Below are 17,712 nucleotides of genomic sequence, written 5' to 3'. Positions count from 1 at the left end.
ACCCACTTTACGCTTGTGCTTGATGCCGTTTACTTCAGGTGCCAGGCAATGAGGAGTCAAACCCCGCGTGTTCAAGCACTGAGCAAGCATTAGCCATACAAACCTGGGATTTTCCAGCAAGCCCGGGGCTGTCCGGCACCTAACTCCCTTAGCCTCGCTTTGAAATTCCCTCTCTAATTAATAAATAAGTGGCAAGTTTCACTGACATAATTTCAGAACTATTGCTCTTAATTAAATAGCAAGTTATTAAAATAGTTTCAAAACACTGAAATCTTCCCTCCCCGGTTCATAGTCCTGGTCTTATTCCCATTAAGTGTCGCCAGTGGAATGGTTTTATAAACTTGGAAGCAATTAGAAAAGGTGAAGGATCTCGGACCGCATCAAAATGGGATATTATCGAGTGTGTGTGGATGATCCTAGCAAAGCAGGCAGCGATGGGAGGGCTCATCCCTGCCCATGCTCCTGCCCGTGCCCCTGCCCCTGCCCTCCTGGCAGGATGGGGATGGGAAGGCAGCATCACGCCACAGATAATGTATATATTTATCTATAAATATAATATCTATGTTATAAATGTACATACAGTATATACATTTGTATAATGTATGTATATTATACACTATTATATTAGCATGTCATGGTGCAGAAGGGGCAGCTGGCACCCAGCTACACCACGCTGCGGGTCAGGTCAGCGAGGTAGCTGCACGGTTTATTTTCCTTTGGCTGAGAGCTTTAGCGATGAATAGAGGGAGGGGATCCGGGGCTGGGATGCTTCTGCCAAGAATGATTTGGAGGCCTCTTTATATTAGTCAGAGCTTTTTTATTCCTTACTGGAAGCCTGAGAGGAGCCGCACGCCCGATGGCAACGTTGCTCACAGGTCTGCATAATTTTCAAGTATCGCTCATGTGAGCAGCTTGCCTTAATTATAGATTTATTTCTCGCTGCTGTTGGATTGCTTTGTTCCTCGTCCCTCAAAAAGATGTCCTTGCCCCTAAGGAATGGGTGCATGGTGGTCATGAGTGCTTTTTTGGGTCGGGGGGGAAGGATGCCACATCCCAGCCGGTGGTTTTGCAAGGGGCTCCATGTGCTCGGCAGCTGCAGAAGAGGAGGAGGAGGAGGAGGAGGGGATGTCCCACACCGTGAAGGCTCTGCGCCGTCTCCGTGTGGGTCTGGGCAGGCACGTGGATGTTAGGACCATCAAATGACTTCCATCTCCCGGGGAGCGGGAAGATGCAGCAGCCCGTCATTGCCGTCCCCCACCCTGCCCTGCCTAGCAGGGAACCAGTTTGGGAAGTGCCTCCGTGTTGCCCGCGGATGAGCCAGCCCAGGAGGAGGTAGGAGACCACTTTGGATTGAGATCCTGGCACTGCTGGGAGGAGGCAGGGTGGAGGGATGGAGACCAGCCAGCTTCCTAACTATGCAAACAACCCACACCCATGTTCGGTGTTTATCCCCGCCGAGCCCGTCACCATGGTATCTGGGCACCTTTTGCCAAGGTGAGTTGAAGCTGATGGAGCAGATCCTCTGCCAAACCCCAGGCTCTCTAGGCATGTGTCTGGGAGGTCTCCTAGATCAGCTCGATCTTTCGGAGTTCCTGCTGCTGGGATAATCCCAATCCCCGCCACTGCCTGGCCAGCTCCTGTCTGCCATGAGCTCCTTAAAGCGGGTGCATCCTCACCTCTGCCATGGGGTTTCCTTACGCCGTGTCGCACCACGGTGCCGGGCAGGCAGCCGGAGAGGCGGTTTCACAGCCCCCTGTGCTGGGACTGCTGCCCTGATGCAAAATTTGGGCTTTTCTCCCCCACTTGGCTGTGGCTCTGGGGAGCATTCCAGAGGCTGGTGGTGCCTCCAGGAACACATGGGGTCTGGGCACATCACTGGGTGGCCAGCCGGTGATCTATCACGTTCTCCTCACTGTTCGTGTTCTCTGTCACTGTTCTGCTGTGGTTTGGGGCAAGTTGTTCCATCTGCTACCAGCAAAATGGAGGTGAGAAAGTTTGACAGCCTCCTGGGAGGAAATTGGAGAGGAGAGGAGAAAGGAGAGGAGAAGAGAAGAGAGGAGAGGCGAGGCTGGAAAAAGAAAACAGCAAAGAGGAAAGAAAAGCAAGAGCATATTTTTTCTGCAAGGTATTTGGCTAAAAAAAAAAAAAAAAAGAACATTTTTATTATCAGTGTTGAGCAGTTTCGAAATGGGAAATTTCCCCTCCTGCCCTACTGGCAAGTCGTTGCCCTGGCCACTTGCTGGTAGTGTGCAAGAGGAGATGAGTCCCATCAGCTAATCCCTGTGACTCCCGTGTCCCTTCCAGACCTTCTCCCCAGCCTTGCAGGGATGCAGATTTTGGGTGCAGCTGCCTTTCTTGCACAGAAATAATCAGGGGATGAAACTCGAGGCAGCCTCACATGCATTTGGCAGCTTCTCGTTTCCCAGCGGCTGCCCAGCGATTGCGTTACGGCTGCTTTTATACTCTGCGCCGAGAGACTGAATGCTGGCTGAAAGGGGACTCTGAAAGTCCACCTCAGCTGGGATTAATACCTCTGTGCCATGGCTAGATGCTGGAAATACTAGAAGAGGGCAGATTGCAAAAGAAATAGGTCAGATTTGCTTTTCTTTATCACCAGGTCCTTGTGCCGTGAGCGGGTCTCGCTGCCTCTGTCTTTAGGGAGGTGTTGGATGAGACAACCTTCTCCATGGACAGGTCCCAACCCCTTCAAGGTGCTAGGTGGCTTTGGGAGCTGCAAGGGAACATGAGAATTTCTCAGCATCCCAGGGCAGAGAAAAAGGTTGTGATTTACATCCAGGCCCAAGCTTGGTTCATTTCTGGCAACTTCTGCCCTCTTAAGTCCTGGCTGAAGAGAAATTAAAGAGATTAGCTCCTCTGTGCCTTAATTTCCCTGGATGTAAAATAAGTCAGTAGTTGCCTTCCGTGGGTCTTGGTGTGGTTTTGAGAGAACTTGGAGATGCTCTGGATGTAGGGTGGTAAAATGAATGCCAAGCCTTATATCAAAAGAGGATCAGAGATTTTATGCTCGTGGCTGCAGAGGAGCAGGCAGGTTGCAATATTCCAGCCTTTCCACCATGCACATGCACTTTCCAGTTTTGTTGCAATTAATTACAGTGTAATTAAAGCAGAACGACAGTGCTAACTAAGGGCAAAATCTTGTGAAACAAATAGTGTTTGGGCTGATTTGGTAATTGCTCCAGGTTCCCCAGATACAAATTACACTGTCAGGGCTCCTGATTTATGGCAGAGTGATATATGCACGGATAACTCAAGGCAAGAGCTGCCTGCCTGGGTTGCAGGTGTGGAGGTCCATGTCCCATCAGTTCTCCTTGTGGGTCACCCATGAAATTTGGGTCCTCCTTGAAGTATCCCATGGCTAGCAGGACACAGGTGGCACTGGCTCTTTCCCTCTGCCCCATCCCCAAGGCTTCTCATGGAAGTTTTCTCACCAAGGAGGTGGCGGGTGCTGCCCTGGGTGCAAATCCATCCTGGGCAGAGGGACACAGCCGGTGATAAGCCACCAACGGGGACATGGTGGGCAGAGGGATCTCATTCATCCATGCTGGTCCAGGCTATGGGACAACATGGCTGATGGAGCAATTTAGCCCTTGGCTCCCAAATCTTTCATGCTTGCAGAAAGTCCCCGTGTGGGTGAGCAGGCAAGGCTTGGCTTTGCTAAATCGCAGGCAGATTTTGCTGCCTGATCCTTCTCGGGCTGTCTGGTGGGGCCGTGATAAATCATGCCGGAGCATGGTGACTCAGCTGGGGAAGGTGACCTGCAAAGGGAATACAAAATGTTGTGCCCTTACCTGCCTCTCTGAGGGGGACCGGGCATTTTGTTTTATAGATTTGTTTCCTCCGCTTCTGTTGCCAGCCGTACTGGGAATATCGTGCTTTGTTTTTGTGCAGGAAGTCCCTTTCCAGATTAGAGAACTGGGGTGGGCGTTTTCTCACCTTTAATTAAAAGGAGTGAAGCTGTGACTTTTTAGCAAAGAAATCCTGCCTTGCAAGCGTTTGGAGGTCACTTGAGTTAATGCATTTCAAGAAATGCAAACAAAAACCCCAAAGTACCCAGACATCGTTGCCTGGAGTTTAAAAATAAGTGAGGTATGCTTCTGAAAAAGTCACGAGATCAAGTGAAAAACGAGATGAGCTAAAAGCATCAATTCTTACAACTAAACCCTCTGTGTTCATTTTTTATCACTGAACGCTGGGGTTTGGGCCGTGAGTCGCTGTCTGCTGGTGTCCCAGTGCCGGCGTGAACCCGCTCGGTCACACCAAGGGCTCCGTGTGGGATTCAGCCACGGAGGGATAATCTCTCCACCAGCCACCACAAAATCCCGTGGTGCTCGTGAACATCCTTTGCTGTGGGTCACGGGTGGCTTCCCGGTGTACCTGGAAAGGTGTGGTGGTTCCCACCACCATCCCGGCTGCGGCTCGGGGTTGAGCATCTTCCCCCGACGGGTTTTGGTGTTGGGTACCAGTGCCCCCTCCCAGCACATCCCACCAGCAGCTGGGCTCCTGCTCTGAATACTAAATCCTGAGACAGAGAGAAGGAGCCTGTACGCTGATTAATTTGAGCCTGTGCTGCTCTTATCCTGGTTTCAAAGTAATTGTCTCTCCTGTCCACAATTTTCTCTCCTTACATTTCACTGCATATTTATTAGGTTTTTGTGAGGCTATCTGCAGCCACATTAAACCAATTTACTCCTTGAAATGTCTGACCTTTGATCTGCCAGCCACTGCCTTTCGGAGCCAGAAAAAGAGCCTTTAATAACGTGTCACATGAAAGGCTCGCCGCAGAGCCTGTCACTTGCACACCCGAACTCCAGTTAATAAAGTATCGGATGAATCAATTATTGCCTAATAATTGTTACCTATATTTTTGTGCTAAACAAGGAGAATATTTTTCCCCTCTTTTCCCGGTCGCTTTATAATCTCCCACTAGAGAAAACTGATAAGGCAAATACATGTACACAGCTATAACTAATATTTCTCAAGCAACATCTTCAACCTTTGTAGCTAGTTCTGATCCTGGCAGACTCGGGGTTTTTTGCAGAGGCGTTAGACTATCTGAGTGCATCTCATTTTAGGAGTCCCTGCAGCATCCCTGTGTGCTCTGCTGTGTGCTGTGTCTCCTGAGGCCCTCCAGCCGTCCTCCGCAGCAGGCATAGGAAAGGAGAGGGGGGTTAGTAGGTTGCAAAGTGCTTTGCTGGGGATTATTCGGCTGTTTTCCAGGCAAGGGCAGTGAGGCAGGGGGATGCCATGACTTGTCCATCACAGCAAGGTTGGAAGCAGCCACCCCAAGGACCACGGTCCTCACCGGCACCTCCCAGCACCGTCGGCACCTCCCGGTGTCCTTGTGCATCAGGGCTGGATGCTCCTGTATCATCGCATCCTGCTCCAGGGGCAATGCCTCACCTCCTAACCCATGGAAAGGACAAAGTGGGGAGAGGACCCCTTCCAGTGGGCTGCTGGCACTACTGGCACAGCCGGCTCTTCATGCCACGAGACTGGGCAGCTCATATCATGGTCGTGGCTGCATCCAGCCACACTGGGTACCTTTTATTTTACATTCTTATCATGTATTTGAAGTGACCAATGTGTTATCTCTTACTGCCTATGGAGCCATCGAGCTCTCAGGGTTTTGCCGAGAAAAATAGAGGCAGATGTGGCCAAGCTGCTGTTGAAATCAGGACGCAGGGACAGAGCCGGTGGGATGCAGCATAGCTCCCTTGGGGTCTCTGCAGCCTCTGGGCACAAGACGCCGCTGCCCTGAACCCCAAGAAGTCACCTGTAGCATCTCACCCTGGGTCTCAGACCCCTTTTTGTCAGGCTGCTGGCTCTCTGCGCCTGGTCTGGACTGCTTTTGGGGATGATGTAGAACATTGTTCAGATCCTTGTGGAAGCCAGAGCATCCCCGAGGCCCCAGGGGTACAGGACCCTCTGCTCAGGCAGCCGGGCTTTGCTCGTGCTTTGGGGAGAGGTCTCCCTGGCGCTCCCAACCTCTCCCCTGGTAGGGACATCAATCCTGCTTCTGCTGAAATCAGCAGCGAAGCTGGATTTCACAGGGGTGAAATGGGCCGGTGAAGTTTAATCACAGCAATTACAGTTTCTGTCACCTGCAAGGTTCTCCGATGCATCACTCTGAAACAACATCTTGCCCAGGAGCTCCATTTCACTCCCAGTGACATCTCTGCAGGGCAGGAGCAGGCAGCCGTCCGGAGAGGAGCATGCCTGGGTACAGATCCATTCTGGAGGTGGCCTTGGCAACACACTTAGGCATTTATGTATTATTTATTTTCCCCAACGCTTTTCATCTCTTACGTAGTTGCTTAACAGCACCAGGCTTTCACAAAGTGAGGGAGAATGCTGAAAAATGCAGGAGGCAACCCAGGTCTCCTCTCTCTGCTTTAATCTTCCTGGGATGACTTCTCGCTTGCCATATGGGGAGGGACGTGCTCCTGACATCCCTAGCCTGCAAAACACCGCAGCGTCAAGCAGAAGCAAAGTCTCAAGTTTCAAGGGAAGGAGAAACCATCTGCATCGCTCTCTAGCACATCTGTGCTGATTTGGCTCTGTGAGGACTTGGTTGCAAGCCTGTAGGATTCATCTTCAGAAAGGCTGGTATTAATTGCCGTTGAAATGGGAAGCGTTAAAAGCTGGGTGAGGAAGAGGTGAAAAAAAACGGGGAAGCTTGGAAATACTATGGGCTGATAATTCTTTCCGTCACTCTTGAGTGTATTAACAACGTTGATGGTTAAAATTGTTACTGTAGGAGGCCATCTGCTAGGCTTTGCCTACCATGAATCGGGAGGCGAGGTGGAAGTGAACATCGCTGGGGAAGTTTCAAACCAAATCCCAAATTTGAGACAAGATTCAGATGGTCCTGAAGACCTTCATAAACCTGCATTTCTTACCTGCATTAAAAAATAAATGTACCAAACCAGATCTCATTCTCTGTATTGTCAACTGCATTTCGGATGGGGGCACCTGATGTACCTTCCAGCTTTAATACTGGCTCACGCCTTGTGCCTTCATCTCTGCTTACCCAATGAAAAAAGTTATGATCAGGGGCACATTTTATCCAGGACTGTTCCCAAGTTGAGCTTCAGAGGGGAAGTTAGCCTGGAAGAAGACAGGGATGGGGAGAGGGACCTGTGTGAGTCCTGGCCATGGAAAGCCACGCTACCGTATTGACCTGGAAGTCCTATCCTGGAAGAGCCCCCCTGGAGACTTTCACCTTGTCCTTGGGTTTCTCAGAAATCAGCACTTTGCTTTCACACCTTCCAGCAAGGAAAGCCCTGGCATCATGGGTTGATTCTCCTTAAAATGATGCTGTCACTTTTACCTTCATCTTTTACATTCGACATCCCACAGCACCCAAGCAGGAGCATCCCAGCTGACATGCTCCACATTATTTTCCAGCCTTAAATCCATGGATGCTCAGCTGCTGGCCCCCGCCATACCCCATCGGTGCGGGCAGGGTGAAATTCAAGCCTTTTTGACCTTCCAGTTTTCCTCCTTGGGAGATGAAATTAATACTCCCTGCCATACATTGCAGGGATGCTGCTGGGATGAATTAGTTAATAGACCAAATCTCACTCGCCTGCCTCCACGAGGGCAATTGCCACGTGGCTGAGTCTAATATTCGCTTTTCCGATGACCACAGGGGACTTTGGGTCAGGACGGCTGGGATTTTGCCACGACTTGGGTGGGACCATCCCGTGGACCCCACCGGGATCCGGCCCTTGGGTGGCAAAGGGCAGAGGCTATTGCAGAGATGCCACAGATGCCTCCCCGCAGCCCTGCACCGCATAATTTCCAGGCTCGCAGTGCTGTCTCTGCAAAGGTAGATTTGGTTTCTATTAATAAGGGGATAATAGCACGGGAAACCTGGCTACAGGATGGCCCATACCCAATTACTGCGGTCGCTGGGCTACAGCAGCCGCTTTTCCCTGCAATTATCCCACCGCTCACTGGTGTAGCGCAGCCCTCTGCATTTTATTCTTAGTAACAGAGCCCCGGGCAAGGTCAGGGGGGTCCCTGCAGCCGAAAGTCCCCGGCTGAGGGATGCAGGAGCTGAGATAGGGACAGCAGAGCCAGCTCGGTGTCACCCACCGGTGGAGGGGTCAGTGGGGGCAACATAGGAGCGATGTCCCCCCAGCCCCGGCGGATGCAGCCACAAGGCTGGCTGCAAGGCAATGCCCTGTTCTGTCCTTGTCCCAAGCCAAGTGGTGCAGGGGGGTCCTGGTGACTCCCATGGGGCACGTCGGCCACTTTGGGGTCCGTAGCAATCAGCCTTGTTTTTTGGGGGGGCACAAAATCCCCAATCCAGTCAAGACATGGTTAGTGGTGGACTTGGTAGTGTTAGGTTTACGGTTGGACTCAGTGATCTTTTCCAATCTAAATGATTCTATGAATTAAGACTGGATGTGATGCTTGGTCTTGCTCCCAGTATAAAACAGGTTGTGTGGAAGCTCTGCTGGTTTGCACCCACTGGGATTTGGCCCGTCCAGCTTAGCGAGCCAACGTGGGAATCACGGAGGCAGGAGGAGCAGGGGGTGGTCTGAGGATTGAGATTTGGGGAATCCAGGGTGAGTTTCTTTTCCAGCACATTCCCTATGCATCTGTAGGAAGCCACTTTGCTTCTTTATCCCTCAGCTGGGTATCCGTAAACACGGATAATAGCCTGACAGAGGGATGCAGCAAGAAGAAATACATTAGAGTCAGGGAGATGCTCAAAGGCAAGCTACCCAAATCACTCTAAAAACACGGAAGACCCTTCCTAAACCTGTGTTGGTTGTGGGAAAGTGGTGAATGGAAAATATATGTCAAGGATGAAAAGTGATGCTTAAAGGGCAGGAATAAAGCCTTTCTCGTGAGAAAACCCCAGCTCTAGTCTGTGCTGTTTCAAATTGAGTTTTCAGTTTCCTAAAGGCAGCAGACAATGCTTCACTCAATTCTCTCCCCACTGTCATTAAAACTCGAGTGTGTTGTCTGGATATAGTATTTTGCCCTACCTTAAGAGCTCTAATCTTTTTAGGACCATTTCTTGCTGCTATCTGCAGACACTCGAAAGCCTTCTCGACCACGGAGTGAAATACAATCCCTGTCTTGGGGAGCTTTACCTCCCCTTTGTCTTCTGCAAAGACAGAGGGAAAATAACCACTTAACAAATCTGCCAGGTCTGAATTTTCTCCCCGCTTCCATCTCCCCTTTTGCAGCTATCATTTGTCGTGGGTTGCTTTCTCCCAGTGCCACCTGCCTGTTGCAGGGAGATGGCGAGGAGCCTTTTATTGTTTGCTGAACAATTCCCTGCAATTTGCTGTTCGCTATTTCTTTTGGGCTCCTTTAATCCTTTTTTCACTTGCTGCTGCTTATTTTTAGCTTGTGTGCCGTTCTCGTTTCTTCCCCAAAACTGTTTGTGTTTTGAAAAGCCCCACTTTGCTGCTGATGGTACCTTTTTTTGAGCATCCCTGGCTGCCTGCAAAGCCCTCCCTGCTCTCTCCTTCCCCCAGCGCCCTGCCAGGCTGGGTGTTGGATGCAACGAGCTGCCATTCTCCGCTTTCCCAACTTTCCCTGGTTTTCCCTTGGGAGCTCTCCTCCAGCCCTCCCTTGGAAACCCACTTTCCCTTCGTGCCCAAATCCTTTTGCCTTTCTTCAGTGAAAAACCCAGGAATGCCAAGCTCCCAGCGATGCCACCAGCCCAGACCCTGCCACCCCAGCTCCTTCGGGTGATTTACGCTGTCCCGGTACAAACCGAAATCCTCTGGCTTTGCCAGGTGCCAAAAGACTGCCGGCGATGGGCTGAGCCAGCCGGCTGCCGGTGCCGCCGACCACGAGGTGTGGGCACGAGGTTCAGCACGTGGCAACCACCTGGCGTGGGAAGTGTCCGTGGTGGCCCCGATGTGGAGCCCCTCTGAGCTTCAGGCTGCCTCTAGTCTTAGGATAAAGCTGAGCTTTAGGCAGGAGCTAGCTCAGGCTGATAGTCTAGCTAAAGTGGTGAGTTGGGATTTGGATGAGCTAACTCCAAATTTTGGCTCTGCCGTGGGCTTCCTCCGCGGCCTTGGGCAAATCACCAAGTCTCTCTGCTCCTTATCTCTGCAAACCAAGTCATCTCTTTTTTCTCCCACTGTTTATTCGGAGCACAAGCATTTAGGGATGGATTGCTCCTTCTTTGGTCTTGCTTATCCAGTGCCTATAAGGGGATGAGCATCCCCCTTGTAGCTATAAGACACTGGTGCAGTATAAATGGTCACTGCAATTAGTAATAGTAAATAATAATAATAATAATAGTAATAATAATAATAACAACAATAATAATAATAATAATAATAATAAACCCTGCACCTTGCACAGTAGAAACTTAGTCTGCTCTGAAGATGCTCCAAGCTATCATCAGCAAACAACAGTAGTGGATATTTTTATTTCCTTGCCGGTACGTATGCTGGTAGGGCTATGCTTCATTCCTGTTACTCAGATCTACAGCTGGAGAATTATAATCCATCCCTTCTCCTGCCCACAATCAGGATTCAGAAATTCAAGCAGGACTTTCTTATCCCTACAAACATCTCCTGATCTGCCCAATTGACTGCCCTGAAGGCAAATAGCAATGTCCAGTTATGTTCCTGAGTTATCCAAACTGTCCCCGCTGTGTCAGCCAGGAAGGTATATTTCATTTCTCCCTGGCGGTCCCGTCTCCTCCCTCGTTAATATTGCAACAAGCATTCCTCCTCGGGAGCACCGTCTGTCCTTCGGGAAGGCTTTGAGCCTCCCTGTTTCAGGCAGGTATATGGCAACTCTGCTAGCTCCATCTTTCACGCAGACACAAAGCCGGTAGCATCGGCTCTGCCTTTTTCCTGGAATCACCCAGAAGGTAGATTTATCATCATCTTCGCCGGTCCTTGCCATTGTGGGTTTTTTTTTTTTTAAATGAACTGGTGAATTTATGTTGGAAAAGCAACTTGAATTTCCTGACCTCAGAAATGATTAGGAATAGGTCTGGAGACACTCTCATTTTGGTGCTTTTTTGTTTTTCCTCTAAGATACGCTGGCAGCTGGAGGTGCAAGCCCAAAGCTGCATCTTTAATTGCTGTTTTCATGAACATCACGGCAACTGCACTGTGGTTTAGGAAAAAGAAAGTGGGATCTCTCTTAATAACCAACTGGTCTCGCTGCCGCTATCTTGGACCGGCAAAAAAGTTATTTCTGCTATCTCCTAATAACAAACTGATTTTCTCTGTTGTCTTTCAACATCGGATGAGCTCTTGCTCCCATTTCCCTTTAATAAGTGGTATTTTGTTTCCATTATTGCTCAACAGTAAAATCTTTTCCCGGCAACTTTACCAGAAGTACATTTACGGCTATGAAAATAAACTTGGGCGTGATGAGATCTTGTCATTTTGTTATCTATAAAGCACCTCACAAGACTTTGTAGTTATCAAAATGTAATTATACATTTAGATTTTTCCATCATCTCTGTTTGTTGGGATTTTTTTTAAGAGGGAAATGATGAAAACTCCGAAATCCATGCTTAAATATAACTCAAAATATAACCGCTATTGACTTTACTCTGGCTTCTTCCAGAAGAAGGGCAGAAAATAATCACCGTGTGCTGCGATGGTGCCGATCTGCCCGGAGTGATGTTCATGTTAAGACACATCTTTCGGGGGTTTTTTCATGCACGCAGAAAAGGTCGACGTTTCCTGGTTTGAGATACGGTATTTACCGATTCTTACGCGGGGCTGGATGTTAATTGTCGTCGGAGGCTCTGGGTGTGGGCGAATCATTGTATAATGCCCACACCCTTCGGGTGGCTTAGGGTGCGGTGTTGTCTTTGCCTCACCGTGCAGTTTTCAGATGTATTATTACCCAAAAGTAACACACCCTTCCGTGCTTCGTTGTTTTTATTAGGGATCGCTCTGAACCAGCGCTCCAAGCACCTGGCAAAGCTGCCGTTGGATGTAGAGCTCGTAACTTAGGCTTGCCTGGGCTTCCCGCTGGGATTCCCTGCGGAGGAGCTCTCACCGCTGACGCTTTGCATTGGGAGCAGGTCAACTGGGGCATCTCAGTGGGCACGTTGGCATGCCAATGTTGGCACGGTTAGAGACCACCAGGGACTTGGGCTGATCTTACCTAGGCTGAGCTCCTAGACGGAGCTTACCTAGATGGAGTTTTCCACGATGAGTAGCAGCCAGAGATGGAGAGGTGGGAAAAGCAGGTATTTCTGTTGGGACTGGACAGGGCAGGAGAGAATTATCCCTTTGCAGAGAAATTCTAGCCTGACCCCTGTTTTAGGGACTTTGGTTGGACTTGCCCCAAGGGCTTTTGATTTTGTGTGCTGTCCCGCCTCAGTTTCCCACGTCTCTCTGAGATGAGGATCATGATAACTACCCAACTGCTTTTTCCATGTAGTGCAGGCTTCTGATGGTGGCCAATATAACCAATTCTTTCTCCAGATGAAGCCTTTTCTTGCAAACTGTTTAGGAAAGAGATGTCCCATCGAAGAGCCCACTTCATACATCTCATATAGCCTTTTGCACAAGGACACCAGATGTCACATCTTCTCCACCCTGGCACAGCCACCATGGTGGCTTTTCCACCATCTCCACCTGGCCAGCCCTCAGGAGCATCCGTGGTGTCAGTGGTGACCTCCCCATCCATGGTGACCCCTTTGTTCACCTCTAGGTCGCCGCCGCCTTCTCCAACCACCCAGTTCTCCTTCTGTGGAGGGTTTTATTACTTTTTCTTGCCTGAAGTAGGGGGCCGTATTTAAATGAAACACATCCAAGGCAAACTTGCAGAGAAGTCTCACCTTTCCCCGTGCCACATGATTGAATAGGGGGGCAAAGATGCAACCCCCTTATTAGAGTAATATAATTTTCCATCTCAAATAGGAACCAGGGATGTTTTAATGATTGGGCTCATTAGATGGACTTTCCACTTAAAGTGTCTGTCTGGCAATTAAGGCTGGGAAAAGCATGACTGATGACCACACCTTCTGTGACTTAATGGGGAGTCTGAAGGCTGATCTTATTATCACACTGATACAGTCTGTGATAAAAAAGAATTTAAGATACTCTCCAGAGATTTATTTGCCCATTAGGAAGCTGCCAGGAGAAGGTTAAGGGAACTTGTAAGGTCAAAGCTGAACAGAGAAAAGTACTAAACGCTTGGGATCCAGGTGGGCAGAAACCGGAGGACACGGTTTCTGCTCTTTGCTCTGCTACTGACCTGTTACATGGCCTTCACCGAGTCACTTTGTTTCTGGTTTTTTTCCGATGTGGCTGGTCATCACCTTGTTGGGCACTGTGGTAGCCCTGCAGATGCTTGACGTAACAGCACCATGGCTTTGCCTCGGTGGCACAAGTCCCTGCTGCCATCCGCGGCCAGAGATGCCCGTGGGAAAAAATGGTGTTGAGTGGAAGGAAGCACCTACAGTCGGGAGGAAAATGATGGTGTTTAGAGCAGGGAGCTGACAAAGGGTGCGGCAACATTTCCCTTCTCCTCCAAGAGCATCCTCATGGGTCTTCAGTGATTCCCTAACCTATTCTGTCCGTTTTAAAACGTGACCCGCTGTAATATTTTAGTTAAGCTTGGTGTTTAATGGACTGGAACTTATTGTAGAGCTCACTGTGCTGGCTTCAAACCTCCTGTTGGGTACCATTTTACTGACATTAGCTTGCCATAGCTTGTCAGTGATTTTAACTGTGCTGATGGGTTGAACGCCCCAGGATACAGGAGCCGGCTCTTTCAGCTTTGTACTTCGCTTTAGCTTCCTTAAGTACAGCTGGGAGAGATAATTCAGCTAAATATGTTTTAGTACAAAGTGAAGTTTTTGATGACAAAAAACCTACCGTGCATGTGGGTCAAGTTTTGTCAGATTAATGGAGGAATTGTGAAAAACGGAAGCGTTTCATTTCAGCATCTTCAAAGTGAAAGTCTCGACTTTCACAGGCAGCGTGATTTGTTTGCCTCAGCATTTCCTGTGTTTTTAATTAAACAGATGCCCAGAATTTAGGGAAAACATTTTGTTTCAGGCCGAGCAAGTCACTCTTCAACATTTTTCAGTTCCAGAAAGGAGAAGTCCTGCTCACTCCCACTCTCCCGCTCCTGAAAAGCCTCCTCTCCTTTGCTCCGCATCCTTTCCAAGGGGGTAGCGCCGACTCCAGCCCCATCTGGTCCATTAGGAAAGCAGAGAGTCCCAGATTTCTCTCATCGTCCCTCCACTTCATCTTCCCTTTGTGCCAAATAGAGTGTTGGGAGGTGAAAAAAACCTCCATATATTACTTAGATTTGTGTGAAAACTAAATAATTGAATATGAAGACACTGGCTTTATGTCTTTTAAGGAATCCTTTTGAAGTTTGACTCTTTTGACCTTCGAGGCCCTGCATAATTTTTCCTTCTCCTCTCTCCTCCTCTTTGTTGTTCCTTGCACTCCTGTAATCTTCTCTCCTGCCTGCTTCCTTCATCTCCTCCCACCCTGCTCCGCGACTCCACTTATCTGTGCCCCGTGTTTGAAGCACTCGGTGGCTTGTGCAGCCGGCAGCCTCCTCTCCCCCCGCAAGGAGCCTCTCCTACCCACCCTGTTTTCTCCAGCTGGCGTTTTACCTGCGCTCTTTCTACCCCCTGAATTGCTTTTTTCCTCCCTTCCATTGGGAGATGTTAAATTAGGGGACCTGCCTTAATCTTCTGGCTGGCCAAGTGCAATACGTCCACCCACAGCTTTCAGCAGGGGATGGGCTCTCTTCCCTCTCTCCAGACAGAAGTAGGACTCCACCCTCCCAGGCTAATAGTGTAATAACTGCGAGAGCTTCCCGAGCTGAATCCACATCATGTCCAACGCCACTGGCTTCTCTCTTGGCCTTGTGGTCTCCCCAGGGGTGGTCGTTGGGGATGGATGTTCCTACACCGTCCAGCATGCAGTGGGATCCCAGCGTCCCATCAGGAGGGTCTAGCGATGCTCTAAAGTCAGAGTTTGGAATAATTCAATAAAAGAGGTTTCAGACAGTGAAAAAGATCATTTAGGTAGTACATAAAAATTGCTAGAGAGCTTCAATTTGACCAGTTCAGGAAATGGTTTGCTCTGTTTACCAGGAGTCATAGCTTCGCTGGGGTGAATGGGAGGACTCAGCTGACTTATCACAAAATCACAGAAGGGTTTGGGTGGGAAGGGACCTTTGAAGGTCACCTAGTCCAACCCCCCTGCCATGAGCAGGGACATCTTCCACTAGATCAGGTTGCTCAGAGCCCCGTCCAACCTGACCTGGAATGTTCCCAGCGATGGGGCATCTACCACCTCTCTGGGTAACCTCTTCCAGTGTCTCACCACTCTCGTCGTAAAACATTTCTTCCTTCTTTCTGACTTCAATGGGACAAGCAGTCTTCTTTCTAAAGATTAAATTTAGCTCTGAATAAAGGATGGGTACACATGCACATGCATGTTTCATGGAGATATTTAGGCATGAGAGTGCTGGTATTGGAGGGGAAGCAAAACTCTCACCCTGCATTTACCTGGGCAAGGTTTTCATGCTTGTTCCCTGGGAGGGAGAAACATGGATTTGTTCGTGATGCAGGTAAATATTCATAGTGATTTCACAAGGACTTGAATTCCTCCTGCAGCAAATGTGTGAGCTGAGAAAGGGCAGCAGTGGTTAGTTTTATGAAGAACTGCTCTCCTTTCTTGCCAGGGTACAGAGTTCATTTTTCCACTGACGCATCTCTGACAAACACCCAACGAGAGCGTGGCACGGGGAGCCAAGTGATTGTGTTGTCATGGCAAAGACTAGTGAAAGAAGAGCAAGATTTATATCATGGCTGCTCAGAGGGTTGGAGAAAAATGGCCCAAAGCCAGAAGTCATGCAGGCATGGCTGATACAGTCTTCAGTTTTTGCCAAGTGTGGGCTGGTTGGTGGCTTATGTGAAATGGGCTGCATAGTCTTGGTCCAAGTCTTGGTGGGCATGATTCCACATCACAGAAACCAGCCGTACAATTGACACTTTTGCTGACAGTCTTAGCAGAAAGACGAGTTGCTGAATTGGCCCTGAAGATGAAAAAAAAAAAAAAAAGAATAATTTTGCAGCTAGAGAAGCACTACCTTCTACCAGGGAAGCAAGAAGAGCAGATGACCCCAGAAAGCCCAGCACACACGCACACGACTATGGTGACGTGTTTAATTTACCCAAAAGCAATGAGGGAAGGGCTTTAGGTTGCTTTCTGGAGATGTGGCTTCAGGTGCAGATCCCCTGCATGCCTGTGGTTGTATTATTTCATCTCCTTTGTGCCTCAGCTCCCTATCTGCAAAACCAGAGCACGGAGTCAGAGAATGGTTTTGGTGACAGGGACCTTTGGAGGCTCCTGGTTCCACTTCCCACTCTAGGTCAGGCTCATGCCTTTGTGTGGGTGAGTTTTGAGTATCTCCAAGGATACAAATCCCAACGTCTCTTTGGCTTCATGGTTCAAAGCTTGACCAGCCTCATAGTAAAAAATGTTTTTCTTACATCTGATCTAAACTTCCTTTGCTGCAACTTCTGTCTGTAGCTTCTTGTGCTCCGAGAGGAGTCTGACTCCATCTTCTCTGTAGTTATGCATCAGGTAGGTAGATTAAAAAATTAGATTCCCCCTTCATGGCCTCTTCTCTGGGCTGAACAAACCTCTCTTCTTACCTTGTGTGCTCCAGCTCCCTAACCATCTTGGTGCACCTCCACAATGACAATGTCTGTCTGGAGAGCCCAAACTGGACACAGCGCTCCAGCTGTGGTCTCACAAGTGACGAATGGAGGGGAAGGATCACTTCCCTTGACCTCTGGGCAGCACTTTTGCTAATGAAACTCAGTGTGTGTCTGGCCATCTTCACTGCAAGGACATGCTGCTGGCTCCTGGGCACCTTGTTGGCCACCAGGACCATCAGGTCTTTTTCTCCAAGGTGGCTTTCTAGCCAAACACAGGTGGTTCTTGCTTCCTACCAAGGTGACATGGACGGGAGGTGTCGGGGTCTTGGCAGAGCTCAAAGGGTGAGGAGCAAACCGTCCCTGGAAATGCACGGTCTGGAGGATCAGACGGGGTGTGAGCTTGGCCACATTGTGTTGCCGGCTACAGCGATAACCCACCAAGGCTCGACCTTCTTGTTTGAAAGTGTGAAGACTGTTAACAACCGAGAGGTGAGGTGGCTGTAGGAGCAGGAAAGCACTGTAGAAAGCCTGAGGATACACTGAAGCACTTTTTTTTGGTCTCGGGATTGTTCTTGTTCAGAGGAGGTGCAGCTCATGTAGCCGCTGTGGTTGCTGATGCGGTACCTGCCCTGTGAATATAAAAGGAAGATTTCTGTCTCCACTGCTGCCCATCCATCACCTTTCACAAGCCTGGAAGCAAAGGAAGAATAAAAGGAATAACAAGAAAATAAAGAAACATTGCAGCCAGAAAGCTATCCTCTGTGTTTCACAATTCTATAAATTATGCCCTTCCCTTCCTCTTTAATCGCCAGGCATATAAAATATGCTTGCAGCAGAATCATATTCTTCCCATTAAAGTTTCAGAAGAGAAATACAGGTCCCATCTGCCTGTTTAGCAAAGCAGGGCAGTGCACAACCGTTTCTTTTTTTTTCTCAAAATCTGCTTTATGGCAGGAGTTTTCTCTTTTAGGACTGGCCATTTATTTCATTTTCTCATGTCAGCGTGTGTTTTCACAAGCAGTCTCCTCTTTATTCTC

General features: G+C 49.1%; 1 protein-coding gene across 2 annotated transcripts in view; it reads left to right on the top strand.

Moving 5' to 3' along the window:
• ZBTB7C (zinc finger and BTB domain containing 7C) overlaps nt 1–17,712 on the top strand; it is a 162,245-nt gene that overhangs the window by 116,017 nt on the left and 28,516 nt on the right. The gene's annotated exons all lie outside the window — the stretch shown is intronic.

Source organism: Harpia harpyja, chromosome Z (assembly GCF_026419915.1).
Source record: "Harpia harpyja isolate bHarHar1 chromosome Z, bHarHar1 primary haplotype, whole genome shotgun sequence".
In the NCBI taxonomy this organism is placed as follows: domain Eukaryota; kingdom Metazoa; phylum Chordata; class Aves; order Accipitriformes; family Accipitridae; genus Harpia; species Harpia harpyja.
Note: the sequence above shows the minus strand (reverse complement) of the source record. Positions and strands in the feature narration are given on the sequence as shown.